We start from the raw sequence: 18,897 nt of genomic DNA on the forward strand, positions 1-18,897 counted from the left end.
TTCTACATATTTTGATAAACTGTATACAAAATTAATACATAATTAATATTGAATGTCAGTATTTTTAAAGTAATATTTAATAATAATATATTTTGATAATAAATACGTACATAAAGCACTTTCCAAAAAGGTTAACCACATAGAATGCTTAAACACTTGATTTCTGTGCAGTTTTTGTGAATTAAAAAGTAAAAAATAAAGATCAAGTATTAAGTACTGGTATGAGGAAATTTATTTTTTCTTATTTTTTATATTATTTTTAAATGTAAAAAATGAATACATATGCAAAAAAAATATTCTTAATCATTTTTATATTATTTTACATGTACAAAATACATCATTAATATTGCACATTTGCATAAAAGTTTTAGTGTAGTTATTGTTTTAATCTTTTTTTTTTTTTTTTTGCATTTCTTAGTCTTTGCACAATCTGTGAACATTTAAGTTATTGTATATTTATGCAAGAGGCAACCAACTATCTTTTTGAGTACACTTTTACACACCCTTATGTTTATTATGTATTAAAATAATTGTTTGCACCAAATTGGATTTAGTGCACATATTTCAATCAATCAGATTAAAGGCGAGTTGCAAAACTAAAGGATGTCAGTAATGGCAGTAATGCATGTGCACTTGTCCATGCAAAATCATGGTTTCATTTGTCAAGTGGTTCCCAAATGGTGCTCTGCATGGTGTGCAGCCTCTAAATACTTCATGGAATCTGCTTTTGCAGCAATGAACTAGGTCTTTAAAAAACACTACTGACAAGAGATTTCAGAGAGTTGTGTTGTGCATTCATGATGAATATGCACAATGATGAGACAACATGACCTTTGACCTCATGAGACAGTTCAGTGTCTACAAGCAAATACAGACAATCATTCTTGTGCTGGTGTCAATAAAGATAGTCTTGTTTCAACGCCTCCCTTTCTGCTTCAATTGCGAATGAGAGCTTAAACAATGAAAGAATGGCTATGATGATATATTAAAGTTTGATATGATTTTTCTGGATATTTAGTTATTCACTCAAGATGCATTCTTTAAGATATGAAATTATAAAAAATAGGACATTTTGATTCTGAAAATACAGACTTTTTTTAGGACATTTTTGCCAATTTTTTTGTTATATGTGGATCCTCACTCAAAATGTAAAATTTTATGCTGCACTCCTCTAAATACTTTGAAATTTGAATGCCCACAAATTATAAATCAAAGTAGACAGCCAATATGTACAGTATATTTTACTATTATATGATGAATACATTTATGTTTCGATACCAAGTAAAAACAGGGGCAGCATTACCAATGTCGAAACTGGTACTTTTTACTTGAAAATGATAAAGATAATTGAATGATTTTTCGATTTTGACTTTAATTTCCTTATTGTGATGTGTTTGTATTTATTCATAATTTGACAATGTACAAATACAAAGAGATCAGACAATGTGATGTCAACAAATTCATACAGTTGTTTGAGCAAAATACAAGCAATAGTGCAAAATAACAAAACAAGCCAACTTATTACCCAATTATAAATATAACAATATCCGCAATATAACACTATGAACAACACAACAACAAAAACCCAAAGACAGATATTTGTGAAAATAGACAAACAATTGTGATACAACCCTTGATATTAATACTATTGATATTTGAAATTGTGTAGTTTGAAATTTGTTTAAAGACTGAAGTAACCATGGTATTTTCATTCCCCCTTTATAAACTCTAGGGCAGGGGTCCATGCATCCATTTTCTTCGCGGGGGGTGCTGTAGCCTATCTCAGCTGCATTTGGGCAGAAGGCGGGGTTCACCCTGGACAAGTTGCCACCTCATCGCAGGGCCAACACAGATAGACAGACAACATTCACACTCACATTCACACACTAGGGCCAATTTAGTGTTGCCAATCAACCTATCCCCAGGTGCATGTGTCAAACTAATTTTAAATCGGGGGCCACATGGAGAAAAATCTACTCCCAAGTGTGCCGAACTGGTAAAATCACGGCACAATAACTTCAAAATAAAGGCAACTTCAGATTGTTTTCTTTGTTTAAAACTAGAACAAGCACATTCAGAAATTGTACAAATCATAATATTGTTGGGTTTTTTTTTATTGCAATGAGCTGTTGCAGTTAATAGTGTATATACTTTATTTGTCGTTATTTATATTTTCTGAATAAATAATGTGATATCTGTGATATCTATCAAGATAAAAAAAAAAAATCTAATTACAGTATGGTATTTATCTAGATTGATCATTTTCTTTGACTGATGTACCAACATTATGTGGTTCTTTTTGTACATCATCTACAAAGATACAAACAATTGCTATTGTGACATCCAGTGGACACATTTAGAACAGCAGTTTCTTTCATTCCAAAATTTCAGGTTAATTTTTATACTTAGCAAACTCATAAAACCTTTTTGCGGGCCTGATCCGGCCCTCGGGCTGTACGTTTGACACCCCTGCTCTAGGGCATTATGTAATGAACAAAAAAAAAAGAACTGAATAAAATTAAAATGACTGCATTAAAAATTTCAGGAAAAAAAAGTCTAATACATGTTTGAAATCTTCATGACGGCCATTGCGCGTCATTTTAGCCTAACCTACATCTTGTGCATGTTACCTCATATGAAACATTGAGGAGTCTCTCCACGGGCTCTGAATGATTCAGATGAGTGGTGCACGCCATGCTGGTAGAACACTCCTGAGGACAAGGAAGGACTATTGTAGTCACTCAACATAAACATAGTCAGCAGCACACAGAGCACACATGAATTATATACAGTGTACTGTATTGTTTACCTTCCTCTATAACATTACATAGTGATTAAACACCAGCACTACACATTAATAATTGATAAACTGTGGAACCTCGGTTTTCATACGCTCCAGATTGAGCAGGATTCGGTTTTAAGCCAAGATTTTCACCAACAAAAGGTCTATTTTTTACACGATTAAACAAGCACACGCTGGTGACTCAGTGCAGCAGCATAGTAACCTACCATGGAGCCAAATAAAGTTTGTAGCATACAGTAATAGTCCAATTAAAATCAAACACAGACACTCTGGAGTCCGTGTTTCCAGAGTGTCACTGAATGCACCACACTGCTATGGTAAGTCTATCCAAACAGGTAAGGGTCACATGGCGTGGGATGGTTACCAAATGATGTACTTAGTCTTGAGGGCTATCCCAACACAACTTTTTTTTAAACTTCTGATACAATAGCGATATTGGAGACTGCAGTACTGGTCGATACCGATATTAATCTGATATGATATCAGCACAAATCATAGTACAAAATCTAAAACCAGTGAAGTTGGCACGGTGTGTAAATGGTAAATAAAAACAGAATACAATGATTTGCAAATCCTGTTCAACCTATATTCAATTGAATACACTGCAAAGACAAGATACTTAGCGTTCGAACTGGAAAACGTTGTTATTTTTTGCAAATATTAGCTCATTTTGGAATTTGATGCCTGCAACATGTTTAAAAAAAGCTGGCACAAGTGGCAAAAAAGACTGATAATGTTGAGGAATGCTCATCAAACACTTATTTGGAACATCCCACAGGTGAACAGGCTAATTGGGAACAGGTGGGTGACATGATTGGGTATAAAAGTAGATTCCATGAAATGCTCAGTCATTCACAAACAAGGATGGGGTGAGGGTCACCACTCTGTGAACAAAGGTGTGAGCAAATTGTCGAACAGTTTAAGAAAACATTTCTCAATGAGTTATTGCAAAGTATTTAAGGATTTCACCATCTATGGTCCGTAATATCAACAAAAGGTTCAGAGAATCTGGAGAAATCACTGCACATAATCGATGATATTACGGACCTTCGATCCCTCAGGCGGTACTGCATCAAAAAACGAGATCAGTTTGTAAAGAATTTTACCACATGGGCTCAGGAACACTTCAGAAAACCACTGTCAGTAACTACAGTTTGTCATTACGTCTGTAAGTGCAAGTTAAAACTCTACTATGCAAAGCGAAAACCATTTATCAACAACACCCAGAAACGCCGCTGGCTTCGCTGAACCCGAGCTCATCTAAGATGGACTGATGCAAAGTGGAAAAGTGTCCTGTGGTCTGACGAGTCCACATTTCAAATTGTTTTTGGAAACTATGGACGTCGTGTCCTCCGGACTAAAGAGGAAAAGAACCATCCGGATTGTTATAGGCGCAAACTTCAAAAGCCAGCATCTGTGATGGTATAGGGGTGTGTTAGTACCCAAAGCATTGGTAACTTACACATCTGTGAAGGCACCATTAATGCTGAAAGGTACATACAGGTTTTGGAGCAACAAAGTATGTTGTATGGACGCCCCTGCTTATTTCAGCAAGACAATGCCAAGCCACGTGTTACAACAGTGTGGCTTCAAATTAAACGAGTGCGGGTACTAGACTGGCCTGCCTGTAGTCCAGATCTGTCTCCCATTAAAAATGTGTGGTGCAATATAAAGCCTCAAATACCACAACGGAGACTGTTGAAGAACTTAAGCTGTACATCAAGCAAGAATGAGAAAGAATTCCACCTGAAAAGCTTCAGAAATTGGTCTCCTCAGTTCCCAAACGTTTACTGAGTGTTGTTAAAAGGAAAGGCCATGTAACACAGTGGTAAAAATGCCCCTGCGCCAACTTTTTTGCAATGTGTTGCCGCCATTAATTTCTAAGTTAATGATTATTTGGAAAAAATAAAAAAGTTTCTCAGGTCGAACATGAAATATCTTGTCTTTGCAGTCTATTCAATTGAATATAAGTTGAAAAGGATTTGCAAATCATTGTATTCTGTTTTTATTTACAAATTACGCAACGTGCCAACTTCACTGGTTTTGGGTTTTGTACAAAGAGATGTAACGGTGTAATGATGATAAACCGTACATCTAGTATTACCGCTTCAAATTAAAATTATTGTAAAACCATAATTGATAACACGAACCGGTTGTCAGTGCTCATTTACTGGAGAAGCAAGCTAGCATGAATGCTAACATGAAAACAAGAGACATTAATGTCTTTCTCCAACAAAAAAAACACATGTCCCAATTTAAACGTGTATAAACACATTACTGTCTGAGCAACTAAGATATACCTACTGTACAAGCTGTGCTCTCTTGTAAAGAGAGATCGTGTTATGATCGGGTCGCATGGTCGCGAGGTCGTGTTCCCCAGGATGCGGAACGACAGGCAGGAGAAACAGCCTGCAGGTAAGAGTCTTTTAATTTACAAAGATAATGTAAAAATCCAAAAAGGAGACCGTGCTGCTAGCAAGTGTGCAAGGGGAACTCAAGGTCACTGAAAGCAAAAAAACTTGGCAGAGCACACAGAGACTAAACAAAGAAACTAGCGAGGAGCAAAAACAAAAACTTTTTGTTGTAGAGAGAGGCTGAACCGAACATAGCTTGTTGCGCAGCGCGAACAAAGTACCCGTGCCGAGTGAGTGCCACCCTCACAGGCACCACACAGCTGGTGGGGACACTAATCACTAAACGAGGGCAGGTGCGGAGAACGGCGCTCAATAAACCACAAAGTAAACATAAGAAAGAGCGCTGAAACATGAATAGCCTCTGAAACATAGGAAAACTAGAAGATGTACCAAACAAGACATGGCCTGAAGTGACACGCCATGACAGATTGATCGATACTCAAAGGAATATGACAACAGGAAGTGGATTTGTCACATAATCAGTTTTTTTGGTTTTCATTAAAAAATACACAAAAAAGTTAATACATTAAAACAATAGAAAATAAACATATTCAAACACTCAAATAAAAAATAATATGGCTCTAAAGAAGGCAGAACATTATTATCATATATTTTTTCTGCAAAGTAAGTATGCCATGTGGTTAGAGTGTCCGCCTTGAAATCGGTGGGTCGTGAGTTGAAACCCCGGCCGAGTCATACCAAAGACTAGAAAAATGGGACCCATTACCTCCCTGCTTGGCACTCAGCATCAAGGGTTGGAATTGGGGGTTAAATCACCAAAATGATTCCCGAGCTTGGCCACCGCTGCTGCTCACTGCTCCCCTCACCTCCCAGGGGGTGGAACAAGGAGATGGGTCAAATGCAGAGAGTAATTTCACCACACCTAGTGTATGTGTGTGACTATCAGTGGTACTTTAACTTGGTTTTATTTTGTGTGGCTATTTATTTATTGTATTTATCTATTGTTTTAAATACAATTTGGTTATTAGTGTGTATGAGTATTTTTGAGCACATTCAACAATATTGTGATAATAATAATAACGGTGATAAATTTGGTGACAATCATATCGCCATATCCCTAGTACAGGGGTCGGCAACCTTTACCAGTCAAAGAGCCATTTTGACCAGTTTCACAAATTATAGAAAACAATGGGAACCGCAATTTTTTTTTGAAATTTTAAATGAAATAACACTGCATACAAAGTTTTTTTTTTGCTTTGTGCTATGTATAACCAGAGGTCTCAGACATGCTGCACACACCTTTATGTGGAATTTGAAAGCTGGTGCGGCACGCGGGTTTTAAATGAATGGCGCTTGACAGCGTTATGTGTGCCGTGACAGTGATGGTACAGCATATAGCACCCACTACAGCCAGCGTGCCTGATCAGCCACACGTTGTACGGGGCTTCCGCTAGCTCACGTAGGTGACAGCAAGGCATACTTGCTCAACAACCACACAGGTCACGCTGACGGTGGCGGTATAAAAAAAACTTTAACACTCTTACTAATAATGCGCCACACTGTGAACCCACACCAAACAAGAATGTCAAACAAATTTCGGGAGAACATCTGCACCGTAACACAACATAAACACAACAGGACAAATACCCAGAATCCCATGCAGCCCTAACTCTTCCGGGATACATTATACACCCCCGCTACCAAACCCCGCCCACCTCAACCGACGCACAGAGAGGGGGGGGGGGGGTTTGGTGGTAGCAGGGGTGTATAATGTAGCCCGGAAGAGTCAGGGCTGCATGGGATTCTGGGTGTTTGTTCTGTTGTGTTTATGTTGTGTTAAGGTGTAGATGTTCTCCCGAAATGTGTTTGTCATTCTTGTTTGGTTTTGGTTCAAAGTGTGGCGCATTATTAGTAAGAGTGTTAAAGTTGTTTTATATGTCCACCGTCAGTGTAACCTGTGTGGCTGTTGACCAAGTATGCCTTGCTGTCACGTACGTGTGCAAGCAGAAGATGTATATTGTATAACAAGTGTAGGGCTGGCACGCTGTTAATACAGATTGTAGAGGGCGCCAAATGTTGTACCATCATAGCACGCCCTTATTATAGCCGTAAGGGTGAAAATCGGTGAATCGAGTTTTCTGCGAGAGGCACTGAAATCCGGAAGTCTCACGGGAAAATTGGGGGGTTCAGCAAGTAAGCTGCTGAGCCGCATCAGAGTGATCAAAGAGACGCATGCGGCTCCGGAGCCGCGGGTTGCCGACCCCTGCCCTAGTACATACTTTTTGATTTTGTATTGTGGAATGTTAGTAAAGGCTTGATCAAGTGAAATTACTCAGAGAACAATGGTAGGTATTACAAACACAAACAATATGACAGATTTATGTTTTTGAAATGGAGTGTTCATTTTTTTTTTTTGGCGACACCTATTAGTCACAGTAAAGTAAAATTGAGGTCATGACGCAGTAAGTTGAATGATGCAGAAACGTTTGTTACTGGATACGTTCTAATATGCTTCTGCCTTAAAGACTTTGTATCTGTAGGTAATATGCATCTATCATCATTTGATACGTTGTTGTATTGACATTTGTTGAGTTTAAGACTTCAATAATGTTATGGACACTTTTTATATATAACTTACTTGTGTGGTATTGTGTGCTTAGCAGTTATGTTGTTATGGGTCACACTCCTGCTGCCTCTCAGTCTGCTGCGCCCACGAGTGTTCCTCATCAGCTGCGGACGCGCAGCTGGTGCAATCAACGCACCTGCCCGTGATGCGCGACCTGCCTTCATAAGCCAGCGTGTCTTGAGATCCAGTGCCAGAACGTAGCTTCTCATACCCGTACAGTAAGCCAATACGTCTCCAGCCTTCTCGCATGTGCAATCTCTCTCTCTGTGTTTCCTCCCCGTCGTGTTCATTGTCTCTCATGTTATGTCGTTCTCCAGCTTCCCGTCGCCCTTCCTCGTTGTCAAACTGTGTGTCTCGTCTCCCTGGATCCCCTCTGGACTTCCTCTTGCCTCTCTGGACTTCGACCTCATGCCTGCCCACTGACCACGACGCCTCGCTCCAGTCCTTGACCCTCCGTCCGTCTATCGACTTACAAGCCTGCTTTGCCCCCTTTGGACTTCCGCCTCAAACTCAACACGCACCATCAACACCCGCTGGTAACAACTCTCATATAGTTCACTCTAGAGATGTCCGATAATATATCGGCCGATAAATGCTTTAAAATGTAATATCGGAAATTATCGGTATCGGTTTCAAAAAGTAAAATTAATGACTTTTTAAAACGCCGCTGTACGGAGCGGTACACGGACGTAGGGAGAAGTAAAGAGCAGTTGCGACTCCTAGTCAGCAGCCCCTCCCCTCTCCCCTCTCCCCTCTCCCACACACAACACAGGAGTTGCAGCACGACTGCAGCATGAGAGGTTTACTGGCGACGCTTGACGACCTCATCAAACCGACGCGAGCGGAGCATAACAATAACAAGAGTGTTTTGTTGCCGGTGCTGTAGCCGTGGCTAACAAGCAAGTTTGCTCGGTGACTGACTAATGACACCATTTCTATGGTTTGGGATTATTGTAAAGTGTGTCTGACGGATAAAAAACTGGCCATTTGCAATGACTGCAAAAAGTTGGTTATGCGAGGAGGAACCAAGACGTCTTCCTTTAATACGGGTAATTTGATCTCCCACCTCTTCAAGAATCATAAGGAGATACACGATGAATACAAGCGGAAGATGGATGAAAAGCAAACACCGAAAAAAAGTAGTACCACACAGTTGTTGCTTAAAGACTCCGCCGAGAAAAAACAAAAATACAACAAAAACCAACCCAAGGCAAAAGCCCACATTGTGGTCAGGGACAACACACACAGTATGGCAAATGCTACGGTGGCTAGTCTGCCCTGCATGGCGCACACTTTGCAGCTTGCAGTAAACGGAGGTGCCCTGTCTCAACGCAGCATTTCAGAAGCTCTGGCTGACTGGTAAGTCACTTCAAGCACTCACCACTAGCTTGCAGCACATTTGTGTTACTCATACAAATACAATAGAGCAGGGCAGACTGAGCCCAGTTTATAATTTCCTGTTATACAGTATGCCAGGCAGTCTTGCACTAAATGAGGACTATGTTATTGTTTACTTTATTACTCTAGTATATTCTGGACTGAAGCTGTGTGCCTTCATCATACTTGCCAACCCTCCCGGATTTTCCGGGAGACTCCCGAAATTCAGAATCACTCCCGAAACCTTCCGGGACAAATTTTCTCCCGAAATTCAGGCGGAGCTGGAGGCCACGTCCCCTCCAGCTCCATGCGGACCTGAGTGAGGACAGCCTGTTTTCACGTCCGCTTTCCCACAATATAAACAGCGTGCCTGCCCAATCACGTTATAACTGTAGAATGATCGAGGGTGAGTTCTTGGTTTCTTATGTGGGTTTATTGTTAGGCAGTTTCATTAACGTCCTCCCAGCGCGGTAACAACACACAACAAGAGCAGTCACGTTTTCGTCTACCGTAAAGCAGTTTGTCTGCCGTAAACAGCAATGTTGTGACACTCTTAAACAGGACAATACTGCCATCTACTGTACATGCATATGTGACAATAACATCTACGGCTTTTAGAGAGTGCAGTGCACAACTGTGCACACAACAAGGAGACAAAGCAGAAGAACGAGGAAGATACAGCCGTGGCGACGCCGACGACGAGTAAGATGAAGAAATACGCTTGTAAGTTCCAAACCGCAGATGCAATTGGACCTGGATAGCCTCCGGGAAGAAGTAGTGGAGTACCAAGTGCTTGGCAGTGAAGATCTTCCTCAGGAAGCAAAGATTGACCGGTTTTGGGCCATGCTAGGGAGAGATGGAAGATTCCAAACTCTAGTGCATTTGATGAAAGCACTTTTGTGCGTGCCACACAGCAATGCATCATCAGAGAGGGTGTTCAGCATGGTTAGAAAAATAGTGACAGAGAATAGAACAAGGATGGACAATTCAACCCTTAACTCAACAATGAGTAGATGAGTGTTATGTGTGTGTGTATATGTGTAAATAAATGAACACTGAAATTCAAGTATTTATTTTATTTATATATGTATACATATATATATAATAAAATAAATATATATATATATATATATATAGCTAGAATTCACTGAAAAGTATTTCTTATATATATATATATATATATATATATATATATATATATATATATATATATATATATATATATATATATATATATATGAAATACTTGATTTGGTGAATTCTAGCTGTAAATATACTCCTCCCCTCTTAACCACGTCCCCAACCACGTCCGCCCCCCAACCACGTTCCCAGTCTCCGCCATCCTTGGGCAAGACACTTGACCCTTGCTCCTGATGGGTCGTTAGCGTCCTACATGGCAGCTCCCGCCATCATCGTATGAATGTGTGTGTGAATGGGTGAATGTAGAAATAGTGTCAAAGTGCTTTGAGTACCTTAAAGGTAGAAAAGCGCTATACAAGTATAATCCACCTACCATTTACCATGCCAACAAAGCACACAGTTCTGATAGAAAGGGCTCAAAAGTATGGCTCCACTTTTCAAAATGCGCTAGCTAGATGCTAATTTACAGTGGAAATCCCATATACGTGCTATTGATTAGCATTAGTGATCTTACATGGCGATTTCAACACCTCCAAATTTGGTAATGAAAACTATAACTAAGATGTGCGTCACAATCAAAAAGCTAGTGTGTAATAAATACAATACTTACAGTATAAACACTTTGTAGTGCTCAACAAAAGACAAGTCTGTCGCATTCAACTGAACGGCAAAGACTACTTCCTAAATACGGCAACACGCCGTGGACAAACTGAAAATAATCCATACTTGCAAATAAGACTTAAAAGTGTAAGAAAACATGATTATTATGAAAAGCTCGGTTATAAATGTTGAATGATAACATTTTATTTTATTATTAAACAAATTGACTTGTAATACCACATGAACACACAGTAAAGTACTGTTGCGTTCCGATACCGATTACCGGGAATTGATAAATCCTACAGAGTGATGTGTTGTTCCATAATGCTTTTGCATGTGTGTGATTTGCATCAGTTGACGTAAAAAAAAAGGTCGGTTGAGCAGTCATTGCCCATACATTCTTGAATAGAACACCAGTGCCAGCACTTTGATAAAGAAGGTGAGAAACTATTGAATTTTGTTGAGCTCCCTTGCTGCCTGTCACCACCAAGTCTTCTATAAAGGTTCCCATTATATTAAATGTTCATTTATCTATTTAGTCATTTATGTCCATTTTGCATTGTTTTCTGCATGTAAAATGAGAAACATTCTCTATAAAGTGTTTTGTGTTAACATTTATACTATTTTTATTATTTCTAAAGGGGAGTTTTTTTTTTTGTTTTTTAACGGCACCCTGGGAATGGTAGTAATGGTAGAATGATAGTAACGTGAACAGAGGTACCACTATATGCTTAATATGTGTAACACGTGTATTACTTAACTGATGACAATTGTGACATGATTTAGCAGCCACACACCCACAGAACTCAACCTGTTACTTTCATGGCCTCACAGACAGTCGGAAAACACGGAACTACCCGTACTACCCACACTACCCAAAGAAATGCGCAAAAGTGTTCGGGGTGTTTCCACGTAAACACTATTAGCACCTCCCAATTGATCACCAGCATAACAAGCAAGCTCAGGGGTTAATCCCAGACACTTTAATACTGAGCGCACACACACACACACACACACACACACACACACACACACACACACACACACACACACACACACACACACACACACACACACACACATACACACACACACACGCACACAATTGTTGAAGCATACGTACCGTAGCTTTGTTTAATCTTCAAACCCCCTCTACCTCATCCTTTGCAGGGATGAATGTGTGGTCTGTTCTTTTACACAAAGAAAGGCTGGTACACTTGAACAATCATGAAGGAATTACCATCACTAAAACTGTTGTTTGAGCGCTGGTATTTGTTTACATGTAAATTACATCTGTTGCGCCCCCTTTGGGTTATACTTTGAAAGACATATAATCATTAGACATGTGGTCACTTGTGGTCAATATACGGTGCGCCTGTAAAGACATTTAGTCTAAGCCTGGGCCCTTGGAGAGGGGTCCAGACTGCGGCCAAGGAAAAAAAACCTACTAGCCATATCACACATAAACATGTGTGTAATAGGGAAACATCAAAGAACACAAAGGACATTACATACATTAAAAGAGCAGAGCTGATGCAACCAGCTGCCAGAAGTGCCACATCTACACACAGCCACAAAAAAATAAAAATAAAAATAAAAATCCATCCATCCATCCATCCATTTTCTACCGCTTATTCCCTTTGGGGTCGCGGGGGGCGCTGGAGCCTATCTCAGCTACAATCGGGCGGAAGGCTTCAACCAATAATATACATTGCGCACACACGATTGCAACATGCATACACAAGCAACCAAACAAAAACATCACTTCAACACCCACACACACTGTGGTGGCCTCTGCGTTGTTCCACGCCATCGTCTGCTGGAGTGGGGGGGAGCATGGCCAGAGACAGGAGCAGACCCAACAAAGCAACTAAGAGAGCCGACTCCACCCTCGGCCGCCCACCAACTTTCAGCCAGTGTCCTGTCCGCATGGATGAGCGAAGATGCGTCCTAGGAGACCGAGGCGTCCGATACATGCTCATTCAACCAAGACACTGTGAAGACCGTCCGTGCCGGCGCCCAGCGCCAGTTCCGCAGCCCTGTCTGGAATCTGAGTCGTGATTCCTAACAATCCTATTCTAAATTGATTCATAATTTACAAAAATCTATTAAAAAGTTAAAATAATTTTTATGTCATCTTAGACATTTTTTTAGGTCATCTCCGCTCTTCTTTGCCGTGCTTATACTGTACGTCCTACATCAGCAGCAATGGGGACCTATTTAAAAAGGGTTTAGAATTACTTTTTATACCAAATAATATATTTACGAGAATCGGTTTGAATCGAGAATGGTGTTCAATCGAGAATCGAATAAGAATCAAATCGTCAACCCAGTAATCCAAATCCATTTGAGCCATGAGTTGTTGTAAGATTCTCAATCAACATTTAAAGTGTTTTGAACATTTGAACGTATTATGAAATAATATTTTTTTTCATACAAATATTGATAGTTTATTTTTTTTACAATTAACAGCGATAAACGAGGGATTACTGTATATTTTATTTAATTTTTTTTTTTTTTAATTCTTCACTAATTCATTATGCAGCCTAAAATGTTTTAAAAATTCATATAACAAATACTGTATTATTAAATGGCAAAACAATGGCATACTTACATAGTAAGGAAACTGCTGCGCTGTAAATTCTAATGACAAATGATTTCTATCAACTACTATCCTCTTGTCAAGCACATGTGCACTGAAAACACATCAACATGTGCACCCTGAGGACTTATGCAAATATGAGGAGTTCAAAAGCAGCTTGGTGCATGACTCCGAGTCATTTCTATGCAAGCAAGCAGTCCAGAAACAACAATGAGAGTGAACGAGAAAATGTCCTCTAACTGTCCCACTTAGTGCTGAGCTTCACTCAGGGGGGATGAAATGGGACCCCTACTTAAACAGATGGGGAAAAAGAAATGCATGTGTGAGTGTTAAGATAAGAGGGTGTGTGTTTTCTGTCCGCCTAGACCAGGGGTCGGCAACCCAAAATATTGAAAGAGCCATATTGGACCAAAAATACAACAAAAAACCTCTGTCTGGAGCTGCAAAAAATTAAAAGCCTTATATAAGTGTTATAAAGAAGGCAACACATGACGTAAGTGTCTATAGTAGCTAGGGATGATGTTTGATAAGAAATTATCGAGTTCGAGCCTATTATCGAATCCTCTTATCGAACCGATTTCTTATCGATTCTCTTATCGAGTCCAGATAGGTTGTTGTATATGGAAAAAAACAATATTTGGTTTAACAAAAGCTCACTTTTATTATATAAGAAAAAAATACAATCTAATAAATAAATAAATATTGACTGTTACCCCCTAAAGAAATAAAATAAAATAAATACATATTGACTGTTGTTCTTTTCAGAATCAGAATCGTTTTATTGCCATTGTTTGAGAACGGGTTCACGAACTAGGAATTTTTCTTGGTGCAATCGTGCAACATAAAACACATAAAACACAGATTTGGTAATAACAAAAGCTGTAACTGAGTTACCAGATCTTGTTATAGAAGGTTAGGTGCGTTGCTAGCTTGGTTGCTATGTCTCCGGTTGGTCGTGAAAGTGTTCGTCATGTGTTTGTACCCTGCTCAAATCTCTCAGTAAAGTTATTCATTGGATTATACCTTTTGTTTTGAACTTTATTACACCTCGGAGCGCTTTTTCCGGTCCATTTTTTTCCTGCTTTCGCTATCTGCGCCTAATGACTGAGCTACGTGACGTCATTTCTTGTGATGTCACACGGAGCATTTCTTGTCAAGACGGGATTCGTTCCCAGGGATTCAAATAAAGAACCAACTCTTTTTCTTTACTATAGTGGTCTCGATAACTGGTACCGGTTCTCAAAAAGGGATTCGAGTCCGAGGACTCGGTTCTTTTCTTATCGAACAACCGGAAAAAACGGTTTCGAGCATCATCCCTAATAGTAGCTAAAATAGCCTATCATCAAAGCATATTTGCCAGCCCTCCCGAATTTTCCGGGAGACTCCCAAATTTCAGTGCCTCTCCCGAAAATCTCCTGAGGCAACCATTCTCACGAATTTCTACCGATTTCCAGCCGTACAACAAGGCACGCCCCCTCCAGGTCCATGCGAGGACAGCCTTTCGTCACGTCCGCTTTTTCCTCCATATAAACAGCGTGCTGGCCCAGTCACGTTTTAACATCTACGGCTTTTGGAGAGTGCACAACTGCACACACAACAAGAAGGAGACGAAGCAGAAGAACGAAGAAGAGACAGTCATGGCGACGACGAGTAAGAAGAAGAAGTACGCTTGCAAGTCATCAGAGAGGGTGTTGAGCATGGTTAGAAAAATAGTGACAGAGAATAGAACGAGGATGGACATTTCAACCCTAAACTCACTCCTTTCCTGCAAATTATATTTCACAGATGCTACCCATGCTTATGCTCCTTCAAAAGCTGTGCTACTGGTTGCAAAGCATTGCACTTTCAAATACAACAATGAGTAGAGGAGTGTTATGTGTGTGTATATGTGTAAATAAATGAACACTGAAATTCAAGTATTTATTTTATTTATATATATATATATACAAAGTATATATATAATAAATATATATATATATATAGCTAGAATTCACTGAAAGTCAAGTATTTATTTTATATATATATATATATATATATATATATATATATATATATATATATATATATATATATATATATATATATATATATATATATATATATGAAATACTTGAATTTCAGTGAATTCTAGCTATAAATATACTCCTCCCCCTTAACCCCAGACCCAGCCCCCCGGCCCCGCCCACCAAAACAACCCTCCCCCCACCCAATCTCCCGAATTCGGAGGTCTCAAGGTTGGCAAGTATGCATCAAAGGTTGACACAAATCTTCGTCGACAGAAATGTTGTATTTTAATTTTTATTCTACGCATTTTTGCAACATTGGAAATCATTAGTAAAAGGGAGGCTTCTCAGAGGGTGAGATAACTCCTGGAAATTACTAGTTTAGAATGGCCAAAGGTATAGATGTGTGTGTCCAAGTTAAAGGAAACGGCAGGCTGTCTTCTTCTGATGGATTTATTACAATCTTTGCAAGCAGGGTAACATTTGCTGTGGTCTGGAACAACATGGCACACAAACAACAACAACAAAAAAAAGTACCAATGATTGTCACACACACACACTAGGTGTGGTGAAATTATCCTCTGCATTTGACCCATCACCCTCAGCCCTGGGAGGAGAGAGGAGCAGTGAGCGGCTATGAGAAATTCAGCCAATATTACATACACATAAAATGTCATGAGACATGCAAATATAAATTAAATACACAGAGGGCATAAGTAAAGGAAATTAAACGGGCTCAAAAATACCTACAAAGGAGGCATAATGATGCAATATGTACATACAGCTAGCCTAAATAGCATGTTAGCATTGATTAGCTTGCAGTCATGGATTGACCAAATATGCCTGATTAGCACTCCAGCAAATCAATAAAATCAATAAAGCTCACCTTTGTGCATTCACACACAGCATAAAACGTTTAGTGGACAAAATGAGACAAAGGAGTGGCATAAAACACGCCTTTCTGTGACAGCATCAGAGAAAGTCGTACATGTAAACAAACTACGAAGAGTTCAAGGATCGCTGAAATTAGTAGGACAAAACGGTGCTTGCCAAATACTCTCATCAGTGAAGCATGTATAACATAAACAGTGAGATTTCTAACAATTAGGAAGGTTTGTGTCATGTTTGTCCTACTACAGAAAATATATTTAAACAAAAAATATATATATTTTTAACTTTTTCCATTTTCACACATCTCTGAAAGAGGTCCAGGGAGCCACTAGGGCGGTGCTAAAGAGCCGCGGGTTGCTGACCCCAGGCCTAGACTGTGAATATAGTTGCATGCTCCAAACAATACTGTTTATCAAGTCTATAAATTCCAAAATACAGTATGGTGTAATCACCCATTAATCCATCTAGCCGCGGGGGCCCTTGATCTAGTCAACATTACATCTACCTGAGACTGACCCACCGGCAGCGTGGGGCAGGTGATGGAGCAAGACGTGCTCCCTCTGCGGGGAAGCCCTTTGGAGAGAATGTGTTTGTGCGGCTGTGTGCGTGTTTTGTGTTGCCTGGGGCGCATGAAAGCAGACATTGTTTGATAGCAGTGGGCTGGAAGAGGAGAGGGGAGCCTACAGTGCCCATGGTTACTGAAGAGAAGGAGGAGGAAGAGGCAAGAGACGCAGGAGGAGGAGGTTTGTAAGTGGGTCGGGGTATCAGGGAGATTCATGGGGGGTTGGGCGGAAACATCAGCAAAAAAAGAGCACCAGCACTAAATCAGTCCTCAAAGAAAAACATATAATAAACCAATTAAGGCTTAATTCAGTTCACTGTTTCCAGTGAGCTGAGCCCCGTCAGACAGGTCCTCTCAAAGTGATCTCTGACCTCAGACATGCACTGCTGGATGAATGAACCCGAAGAAAAATTTCACATGCACACTCCAAAACCTTGTAGAACGGCTCCAAGAAAGACTGGACGGAGAGACTAAATCTGTCAATATTTTCTTGTGTGTAATAGCCACGTGTGCCAATTAGTGTTGTCCCGATACCAATATTTTGGTACCGGCACTAAAATTATTTTGATACTTTTCGATACTAAATAAAGGGGACCACAAAAAATGGCATTATTGGCTTTATTTTAACAAAAAATCTTAGGGTACATTAAACACATGTTTCTTATTGCAATTTAGTCCATCCATCCATCCATTTTCTACCGCTTATTCCCTTTGGGGTCGCGGGGGGCGCTGGAGCCTATCTCAGCTACAATCGGACGGAAGGTGGCGTACACCCTGGACAAGTCACCACCTCATCGCAGGGCCTGCAATTTAGTCCTTAAATAAAATAGTGAACATTCTAGACAACTTGTCTTTCAGTAGTAAGTAAGCTAACAAAGGCTCCTAATTGGTCTGCTGACATATGCAGTAACATATTGTGTCATTTTCCATTCTATTATTTTGTCAAAATTATTAAGGACAAGTTATAGAAAATGAATTATTAATCTACTTGTTAATTTACTGTTAATATCTGCTTACTTTCTCTTTAAACTTGTTCTATCTACACTTCTGTTAAAATGTAATAATCATTCTTCTGTTGTTTGGATGCTTTACATTAGTTTTGGATGATACCACAAATTTGGGTATCAATCCGATACCAAGTCGTTTTACTACCTCAGTTCTGTTTTCACTACCTCAGTTCTGTTTTCAGCACCCCTGGGTTTGTGTTTTGGTTACCATGGGTGCTGATTAGTTTCACCGGCCTCTGATTAGTGTTTGGGACCCTCACCTGCTCCTGGGCACTAATCACAGAGCTACATATTCCTGTTTTTCACCACACACTGTCTGGCTGTCTTATTTGCTTCCATGAAACACAAAGTTGATTACTTCTGGATTTTGGAGCTACGCTTAGCCATGTGTTTTCCTGTTAGCTATTCCATTAGCTCCCCGTGCTATCGGCACGCTGTATTTTTGTATTTCGAACAATTTATGGACACAAATCATTTTCTTACCTGCAAACTGCATCCAGAGTTCCGTCTGCATCTTGGGAGAATGACCTACGCATTACCATGCGACCGCGTCGTAACATATTCTGACTTAGGCCCTGTTTACACTAAGCCGGATAAGGTTATCCAGGGTAAATCACACCTAACCTTATCCGTGTCCACACACAACAATGCCACCGTTTAAAACCCCCTGCCCCCTCCGTCCCCCGGCGCAACGCGACCTAATACGCATGCGCGAAAAATGCACATGGCATTAGTCACCTCCGGTGTTGCATTGTGTGCAAGTTCTAAATGTAACTTATCTGAACAATATCCAGTGTTGTGGTATTTCAGTTAACAGGAATCCAGTGTTCTGTGGGACCCTATTGTGGTGAATCACACCTGAGACATCATAAATTAATCAAATCTTTATTAGACACTTAAACAATGTGATA

The sequence above is a fragment of the Nerophis lumbriciformis genome, linkage group LG07, assembly GCF_033978685.3.
Source record: "Nerophis lumbriciformis linkage group LG07, RoL_Nlum_v2.1, whole genome shotgun sequence".
Lineage (NCBI taxonomy): Eukaryota > Metazoa > Chordata > Actinopteri > Syngnathiformes > Syngnathidae > Nerophis > Nerophis lumbriciformis.